Source organism: Acartia tonsa, chromosome 13 (assembly GCF_053477335.1).
Source record: "Acartia tonsa isolate MP-2025a chromosome 13, ASM5347733v1, whole genome shotgun sequence".
NCBI classification, from domain to species: Eukaryota; Metazoa; Arthropoda; class Copepoda; order Calanoida; family Acartiidae; genus Acartia; species Acartia tonsa.
This window is the reverse complement of record NC_137272.1, coordinates 17,771,201-17,781,899: the sequence shown is the minus strand read 5'-3', so window position 1 is coordinate 17,781,899 and position 10,699 is coordinate 17,771,201.

Below are 10,699 nucleotides of genomic sequence, written 5' to 3'. Positions count from 1 at the left end.
AGAGAGAGGGAGAGAGAAAAGGGGAAAGAAAGAGAGAGGAGAGAGAAAAGAGAAAGAAAGACAAAGAGAGAGAGCGGGAGAGAGAGAAAAGGAGAAAGAGAGAGAGACAAAGAGAAAGAGAGACAAAGAGAGGGAAAGAGAAAGAGTGAGAGAGAGAGAGAGAGAGAGAGAGAGAGAGAGAGAGAGAGAGAGAGAGAGAGAGAGAGAGAGAGAGAGAGAGAGAAAGAGATAGAGAAAGGAAGAGAGAGAGAGAGAAGAGAGAAGAAGAGAGAAGGAGAGAGAAGGAGAGAGAAGGAGAGAGAAGGAGAGAGAGAGAGGGAGAGAAGAAGAGAAATAGAGAGAGAAAGAATGAAAGTGAGAGGAATAGAATGAAAGAGAGAGAGAGCGAATGAGAGAAAAATAGAAAGTGAAAGAAAAAGATAAGGTAAGAAACACATAGAGAGAGAGTATAGGAGAAAGAGAGAGACAGACAGACAGACAGAGAGAGAGAGAGAGAGAGAGAGAGAGAGAGAGAGAGAGAGAGAGAGAGAGAGAGAGAGAGAGAGAGAGAGAGAGAGAAAGAGTGAGATAGATAAAGAAAAAAGAGAGAGATATAATGCGGTGGAGAAAAAAAGAGATAATACGAGGGAGAGAAAGAGAATAAAGAAAACGTAACAAAAAGATCAAATAAAAGGGATCTAAAGGGACAAGACAATGGCTAATATATTGAAATACATTCCCAATGATGATAAACTTCTGTAGATTACAATCAGTGCAGTGGTTGTAACGTTTTTTTACACCAACTGTTGCATGCGAATAAATATCCTATTAATCTGATTTTTGAATAATGATGTCTATGACAACAAAGTACAATATCATAAGCGAGGAAACTTTATAATTAAGTCCTAAAATTGAACGTAAGTATTTACGTAATTTTGCAACAAAAATAAAGACAATTTTGTTTATACTTATTTGTTTACAAGTTCTAACACTCTACAAGGGTTAATGTTCGTCTGTCCTTCCTTCTGATTTTAGAGCTGCACTTTTAGGAATGTCATACTTTCGTAACGCTATAGGAGAAACATGATTTTCTTGGCTCCTATTCAAGATAGACAGCTGAAATTTTTAGTGAAGATTCCTATGACATATTTGTTTATTAATTGGGGTGCTAGATAATTTTTAGATTTTCGTGAATTTCTCTATTCCTATTCATGATTAACTTAAGTTAAAAACAGAAAATATCATTGAATAGACAAACAGACAAAGTGAGTTATGGGGCAGATGTTCAGTTCTTTAAAAATTAAAAAATAAAAGTAAATCACGAAAACAATGTATTGATTAGATGTGCATATGCCATTAAAACCTTAACTTAAAATTTTAGATGTCTATCTTCAATAGCAGCCGAGAAAATTTGAACACAGTAATAGTGTCTGACTGATTATGACGTAACAAAAAAAATTAGCCAATGAGAGGCCATTATAAATTTTACCATTGGTCAATAACGGCCTCTCATTGGTTAATTTTTTTTTGTTACGTCATAATCAGTCAGACACTATTACTGTGTTCAGAAAATTTTATTTCACATGACGTTAAGGAATGACGGACAGACGGACAGAAAAAGTTTAAAGAACCTGGATCGATATACCCAGCCATACTTGTTGACATTCTATATATATGCAATTTCAAGAGTTTATATTTACTTAAATAAAAGCAGTTGTGGCTGATATAATATTGTCATTTATAACATTAAAACTACATATTTATGTTTACAAGATAACAACATATTTTTTTTGGAGCGAAGCTACTCTACAATTCCAAATGTCTGTCCGTCCGTCTGTCTGTCCATCCGACATGAAGTGATTTTCTCGGCTTTTCAAGATTTTGTTTGTGCTTCGCTACTTATGGATGTTGTCATCCATGTTACTAAGTAGATCTTGAACCTGGATATATTATTACTTGTAATCACCAGATCGTTAAATATTTTTTTCTAATACAAAACTCCCCAACCCAATGAAGAAAATAAGATATAGTTCATTAATTTATGTCAATAGTAAGTGGGTTAAATTAAGCAATATTTTTGTCCTATTAAAAAATCACCCAGTAATAACATCTTAACCGATATGGTTCTACTTTACATTGAAAGTTTATAACTATTTTGGGGGAGGGAACATCACCCTCAGAAGAGAAATTACCACTAGAATAAATTACCACCCACCCCCCAATTTTTTTAAAATTATCTATTAAAAACTTAATTTATAACAGGGGGTGATCGACTTCAATCCTCCATCCACCTCAAGTGCCCCCAGATGCATAGAGGCGTAGTTGCTAGTATTTTCTATTATATAAGTAGTAAGGTTATTTGTCTGTAGCGAAGGATATCCTTAACCGCTGAACCGATATGGTTCTCCTTTACAGTGATGCTTCTTTTACGTCCAAGGAGTGTTTATAACTATTTTAGGGTGGTTATCTACACCCTCCTAAGAGAAATAGTTCCTAGGAAAATAATACCCCCCCCCCCCGAAAAATTATATTTTTTACTTTGTCTGAAGTCAATTAACGTTAAAATTACTGGTCTGTATGGATTGTACTTTACAGGGAAGCTTTACAAATATCTTTGGGTAGTTTTAGGCTATTTTCCTGTCCTTCTACCAGAGGCTGGAGTTTAAGCAATTAGTAGTAGTAATTATAATATCAACTTATTTATTTAAACCTTTTAAATGATTCCTGTAGCTATGAATACAGTTTGATATAAAATGTTTCTCTCCGCTGGCTAGTAAACTATAATCCCAATCACCTCCTATCACCTCCTATGACTTTACCTCATCTCTTTCCATGACCATGGAGGATGGTATTGACTTATTTCTGAGAACTATATATTAGCAACCTAAATTGTCGACAAAATTCCTCTGTTACAATAGACATGTATTCTATATCCATTTCTGTAGCAGATAGGCAGAAGGGATAAGACAATGGAATAAATTGATGTAAAACGTCATAAATAAATATACACCCCCCCCCCCCCAATTACTAAACATATAATTTCCCTGTCGGTAGATTAAAATTCAAATCAATCATAAACAGTACCTAAAGCTTTTGTGCCAACGAACAAGATAATTATTTTAAAGAACTTTTGGTACCAGTAAATTTTCCGCTGTATGTCTCCTCCCTTCCTAGCTGTCACTTTACAATGCCACACATTTTGTTAAGCATTTATGGATGTTATCATCCTTGTTCACTAAATATTTTACCTGAGTTGATTCTCAATATATTTTAAATCCCAAAACTTATGAGAAGATACCCTGTAAAGGAGAACCATAACGGTTCAGCGTTTAGCGAGATCCTTCAGTACAGACAGACAAACAGACAGACAAACAGACAGACAAACATACAGACAAACATACAAACAAACAGACAAACAGACAGACAAACAGATAGACAAAAAAACAGACAAACATTTAGACAAACAAGACAGACAAACAGATAGACAAAAAAAACAGACAAACAGACAGACAAACATTTAGACAAACAAGACAGACAAACTTTATTATAAGGAGATTACACGTGAGGTCTTCTATTCTACCAAAAAATATCTTTTCTTTCTCTCACTTTATAATTATCCCCCTCTTTCTTTCTTTCTTTCTATCTCCTTTTCTCCCTCTCTATCTAACACATTTTCTCACTATTTATCTCTCTCACTCTCTCTCTCTCCTCTTTCTATCTCACTCTTTCTCTCTCTCTCTCTTTCTCTCTCTCTCTCTCTCTCTCTCTGTCCTCTCTCTCTCTCCCTATCCTCTCTCTCTCTCTCTCTCTCTGTCCTCTCTCTCTCTCTCTCTCTCTCTCTCTCTCTCTGTCTGTCTGTCTGTCTCTCTCTCTCTCTCTGTCTCTCTGTCCCTCTCTCGCTCTCTCTCTCTCTGTCTTTCTTTCTCTCTCTCTCTCTGTCTTTCTTTCTCCTTTTCTCTCTCTATCTCTTTCTTTCCTTTACCTTTTCTCTCTCCCTGTCCTCTCTCTCTCTCTCTCTCTCTCTCTCTGTCTTTCTTTTTCCTTTTCTCTCTCTATCTCTTTCATGCCTTCCCCTTTTCTCTCTCCATCTCTCTCTTTCTCTCTCTCTCTTTCTTTCCTCTTTTCTCTCTTACTCTCTCTCCCTCTCTTTCTCCTTTTCTATATCTTTCTCTCTCCCTCTCTTTCTCCTTTTCTCTCTCTCTCTCCCTCTTTCTCCTTTTCTCTCTCCCTCTCCCTCTTTCTCCTTTTCTCTCTCTCTCTCTCCCGCTCTCTCTCTTTGTCTTTCTTTCTCTTTTCTCTCTCCTCTCTCTTTCTTTCTCCTATTCTCTCTCCCTCTCTCTCTATATATCTTTATATATTATATCATACATTTTATCAAAAAAAACTTTTCTTTCTCTCCCTTTATAATTGTCTCCTTTTTTCTTTCTTTCTATCTCCTTTTCTCACTCTCTCTCTCTCAACGTTTAAGAAAGAAAAAAGTTAATTATATTTATTTAAATCTGACTATCTATCTATCTTATGATCAAAATAATTTGGTAGATTTTTTTTTTGCTAAAAATGTCATTCGCGGATTTTTCGAAGGGTAGTCAACTTTGGCGCCGTTTTTCGGCATGAAGGAGGTCACCTACATAAAAATGGACGCCAGATTCGAAATCTCCGACCCCAAATTGTATGGAAAAATGGTCTTTAATTTTTCATATAGGCACTATGGGGGCTATAATATCAAAAACCATTTTTTGTGACGTTGAGGGTGGTCCTTTGTCTGAAAAGTATACAAAAATGTTTTTTGATGTGTTAAAAAAATCCATTTTAAAATCTTGATTTTAAGGATGATGGCCTTTAAGATGCTCTTACTGATGGTGATGGTGAGCTAAATGTTATCAAAGTGCATGCCCTTGAAGAAATCTTATATATTGAACTATGGTCCAATTTTTGTAGTCATAGCAGCCTCCAGCCAAGCAATATTAAAAAAGAAAAAAAAGGCAAGTTTAATTACTAAAATGCATAAAGTAAATAATGTAGTTTTTAGATAATGGTTATATTTCATGTCGAGAGGCGCCACTGGAGGCTGCTATGACTACAAAAAATGGTACATAGGTTAATAGACAAGTTGTTGTAATGGTCATGTACTTAGATAACATTTAGCTCACCTTCACCACCAGTAAGAGCATCTTAAAGGCCATCATCCTCAAAATCAAGATTTTAAAATGGATTTTTTTAACACATCAAAAAACATTTTTGTATACTTTTCAGGGTAATTTTTATCTTTAACATGTATTTAGCTTCATCCATAAGACTGGAGTCAGCAGCTGTCCTCTAAAGTGATAAGGATAGAATTTCTTTTTTTCAATTATTTCTTATTTAGAAAAATCATTAAAATTTACCTTAAACTGTTTTTCATTATAATTAATGCATAAATCCCTTAAAAACTTGTTATTTTATCAGAATCTTTTTTTAAAAGTGGAGAAAAGTGCAAAACAAACATTTTCTCATTGATTTTCTTTTGATTTGCATAATGACGTGGATCGGTAAAAAATAAAAAAATATAGATTTTGATTGAAATATAAGCATTTTACTTTAAAAAGAATCTTTTTCTTTTATCATACGTGTTGCTTTAACAAATAGAAACAATGTACTGTAAAGCTGTACACTTATGGACTACCGTATACAAGATATCCAGGAAAATGTAAATTGCATAATGAAGTGGTTCGGGGTTTATTAATATATATCTAACAATCTATCTATCCATATGCCCTAATCTTTTCACGTTTAAAGTAAAAGAGACGGAACTAATGTCTTTTTGCATTGTCTTATGCAACACATATCATGGACTCGAGGATATGACAATGTTCCCCCAAATTTTTAAAGAAAATCATCACCTTTTGTAGAAGCTTTTTATGGTGCCTGTCAAAAAAGGGGATACATTTAAAAACTTTAGGCAAAAAATTTCCGGATGACGTCAAATTAGAATAGTTCATTATTATAACGTCATTATGGATACTTTGGCCAAAAGGTTTTAACTTTATTCCCTTTATTATAGGCACTATTATATAAAGATCCTCCTTTTGTAGTATATACATTTTAGAAGGGAATGTTTTATTGTTCATTGTCTAATCCCTGTATCCCTTGATATATATAGAATGTACCTGAAATATAATTTATGACTGTTTGACTCGAGCAAAGCATTTGATAAATTTATGTAATAGACTTCTTGAAACTTTAAAATCCTGTCTTATTGTTATTGTTTTTAGGGATCTAAAGAGATAAGACAATGGCCGATAAATATATGTACATCCCTAATGTTACACAAAATTAACCCTTTTGTCGATTTAAATTAGTGGTTGAAACGTTTGAACACTCAACTTAATAAACCAACCAATCAAAATTCACAAAGTTGTTAAGCCAACAAAAAAGAAAATGTTTTTAATAAAAGCCCATTGTATTATTTTATTTTTAAGTAACACGCAAAAACTCTGTCTGTCTGTCTGTAAGTATGTAACGTTTGTTTTTCCTTTAGTGTTTTTCTATAGAACTTTTGTATTTTACATTATTTACATACTTACATTTAGGACTTGATTATGGAAGTTCTTCACTTATAACATTGTACTTTGTATCCTGGGAAAATCAAATCTACTCTAATTATACAAAAGCATAGTTATTGATAATTAAAGAAAAGCTTTGCCTTTAAATATTTAAACATAATTCAAAGTAAAATTTTTGCCCGAACCCTTCTAAATGTGCCATGAACTATTCTCTAATCTTTAAGGTCACTTAAACATATTATGTCACGATATGTTCTTTAATAATAATTATAGTTACGTAATACAAGTTCACATTTTTAGTATCGAAGCTACTCTATAATTTGAAATGTCCGTCTGTCCGTCTGTCTGTATGTCCGTACGTCTTAGTTTGGGGGAAACGTGATTTTCTCGGCTCCTATAAAAGATAAAAGGCTGAAATTTTTTTACAACATTCCCATTATTAAGGAGCCCAATTAACTATATAACATCAATGGCGGTTGGACCGCTTTTTCGCAGGTTTTGGGCTATTTGTGTATTTTTCACATTTTCCTCCATATCTTTGGTGTTTATGGTCCAATTTCCAAAATTTTTTCAGTTTTTGATATCAAAATAAAATTTCCTGTCTTTTCATAAAAAAAAATGTCGGTCAGACTGCCTTTAAGCAGGTTTTAGGCTATTTTTGTATTTTTCACATTTTTATCCTTACTTTTGGTGTTTATGGTCCGATTTCCAAAATTTTGTCAGTTATAGATATCAAAATTAAATTTTCTGTTTTTTCAAGGAAACATCAATGGCGGTCAAACTGCCTTTTTGCAGGTTTTTGGCTATTTTATATTTTTCTCATTTTTCCTGATATCTTTGATCTTTATGGTCCAATTTCAAAATTTTTTTCGTTAAAAATATCAAAATTAAATTTCCCGTTGTTTTGATCATCCAATTTACTTTGACCGTCAGTCTGTAGTCATAGTACTGATATATAAGTATTAGAAAATTAAAAACAAATATTGAAAAGGTTTCGTGATTTTTCCCTAATATACATTTTTTTGACAACTAATCCTTAAAATCTTATACATAATTTTTGTGCTTCGCTACTTATGGATGTTGTCATCCTTGTTCATATTCTAGTTAGATATATTCATTTTATCATCCATCATCTTATCACTTAGGGACAAAAACATAGCCTTAAATCATCCCCATGGCAATTTAACAAAATAAATAGCATAAAACATTTCCTAAAATGGAATTCTTAATCAGTTGGGTAGTAATTGAATTTGAAATCCTAAGCTTGAGACAATAAAATCTTATTGCTTTATATATTAGGATTTCTGTGGATTTAATTGTTACATTTTTTTCGAAATGTTCGTATTTTTTCGTCAGTTTGGGGAAATCAATAAACGCGAACAGGCAATTAACAATTAGCTGTGGGTTAGGTATATTTTGCCGGTGCAAAGTATACGATTTAACCGGATATCAAATTCAGCTTTTCCTAAAAATGTAATAATTCCAGTTGACGATTCAAACAACAATTTAGTTGTTAATGATGTCAATGCTATTATAATTGACGCTGCTGCTAATAATCTTAATGCGGTTGGACGAGTTGTAATTGCAAGAGAAGGTGAAAAATTTCCTCGGCTAAGAAATCAGCAAAAAAACTTTATCTTCAAGAAGTAAAATTGCAGCAAAGAATATAATACTCATCTACTAGAACTTTAGGAGAAGCAACATTTTTCAAATGTTGGACAAAAGAACTTTTTCATTTACTTTCTAAAAACAAATTATTTTGACAAAATTATTTTTCCCATCACGTAATTTTTCCATGTCCTTTGGGAAATTTTTGTGAGGCTTGAAATTGCAACTTTTACTGCATCAATAAAGATATATAGGTACATTGTTGTGAAGGAAAATAATGTTGTACTTTTTGAAAGTAAAGCTTTTCTATAAATAGGGTCGAACAGCCTGTACGATCATCCGTCGGTAACTGAGAGATATTTTCTCGGTAATTTAGACATGTTAAAATTGTTCTATCGATTTCAAACTTTACACCTAGGTACGATTTGAGAAGCATAGCAACTCTGTAATCGTTACGTCCATTTATAACAATCTGAATTTTTACCTTATCCCCTCTCCTCATACTGAATAAACGAACTGGCCAATAAATTAGTTCCATGTTAGCAAGCTGAATTGACGGTTATACTTTAAAACGCTATCGCAGGAAAAGCGTTTTTTGTGATGAACATAAATAAATTAACAATAATTAATTATTTAACCCTTACAGATCGTACCCCAATCTTTTAATTACTTTTTCTGACCATCGCCGAAAAACGGCAAATAACGGAAACCGCCATTTTCGACGGTTACGGCGGTAAAACGGCGGTTGGAGTGTATTTCCGGTATAGGCCACCCGCCGCCCTTTAGACCGATTTTTGACCGACTTCTAGTTGCAAGATCTTAATGGGACCAAGACAGGCTTCTTCCTTATTGCCATGTTATTCATTTGCGATCAAAAAAAACGGAAAAAGTTTTTTGGAAGTATGTTTTTTTTTAGGTTGAAGCAAAAAGTGACCGGAATAACCCCACGGTACCCTATAAATTTTCCCTTGTCATAATATCCGCGAATATTCTGCATCCAACGATCCATTGCTAGGACTTCTAAATGTATTCTAAACATGTTATCAAGTTATATTAGCATTAGCAATAAACCTCCCTTTCCTTCTTTTATAAATGGGGGTTTATGATGTAACAAACCCTGTGCACGCACCTTATAAGTTGTGTATTATTATGTTTAAAAAATAGAGCAGCATTCTAAATTTAAGTTTATTTGTTTAACGCCGCCGTTCTGAAGCTTTGATATTTAAACATCCGTTCTAGATAGACAATTTTGTCTTTCTTTAATGGAAAGTTATTGAAATTTGTATTTTCCTAAAAACATCAGAGAAAAACAATAGAGGGGGAGGGGTTTAAATAACTGTATATCCCCTTCCTAGAGACCCTTTGCCGATTTTCAACTTGGTCTTTGAAATTAAACCAATTGAGGCGGGAATATTAACACAGCCAAGTCGCTACTCAAGAGCAGAGATGGGTTTTTAAAAGATGAATGCCGCGTTTTTTAGACATTGATTGATTGAACGAAGACGATAGAATTTCAACAGAGTATATAACTTAAGAATACTGAATTTTAAATTATTTTTTTTAGCAATTTTTATAAAGTCTAACACAGCTCTAAAAAGATGCATTAATTAATATGCAGCAAAAATGGATTGAAGATAATTTGTTTTTCTTCTATGAAGGCCGTACCAACAAAAGCGAAATAATTAAATAAATCGTTGTATACTCTTTTAGATTTCGCAAATGCCGCGCTTGTTATTCATAGCGTAAAAAATGTCGAAAAAACGCGGCATTATCTTTTAAGAACCCATCTCAGAAGGCTTAACAGAGGGATCCAGGTAGTTTTCTGGTTATACACCTATAGTATAGATGTATTCTAAAAACTATAAAGAATAATAACAGACTTTAAAAAAAAGGTTTATTTATTTTTATTTAAATCGCGCAACCTTTACTAGATATAAACTTTTTTTTATCATCTATGGTTTTTAAAGCAAAATAGTTTTCTTTATAGCTAATACAATTGATATAGGATATACGTGTATACATTGACAGGGAAAAATTTGTCGTCAATTTAGCTTGCATATATGGACCTTATTTGTTGGTTAGTTCGTTCATTCAGTAGGAGGGAGGGGATTGGGTAAAGAAGGTGGAAGTGGGGTATCAATTTCATGCATCACTATATCAGAGTACGTGAAAATCTGGTGCAACATCCAAGTAATAATATATTGATTGCCTAAATCAACATATAAAGAAAGAACATAGAAATTCAAAGCAATTTGGTATGGACGGAAAAAAGAAGATTTACAGATCCACACTCTATAGCCTTGCCATATGTTTACCATATTTTAGAAGCTAAAAAAAAAACTACGTATGGCTGGGGCTCATGAAAGTTACTACTCGATGCAACTTTTAGATCCTCTGTTTATATAAATTACTGTGAATTGTTCAAGTTATACAACTATCCTGTAAGAATCATGCATGGTAAAAAACATTTCAGCAAGTATTAATTTTTTTCGCACTGAACGGAACAAAATCGTAACAAGATTTTATGGCTGATGTTAAGGAATTAAATTATTACAAAAAAAAGAGTAAAA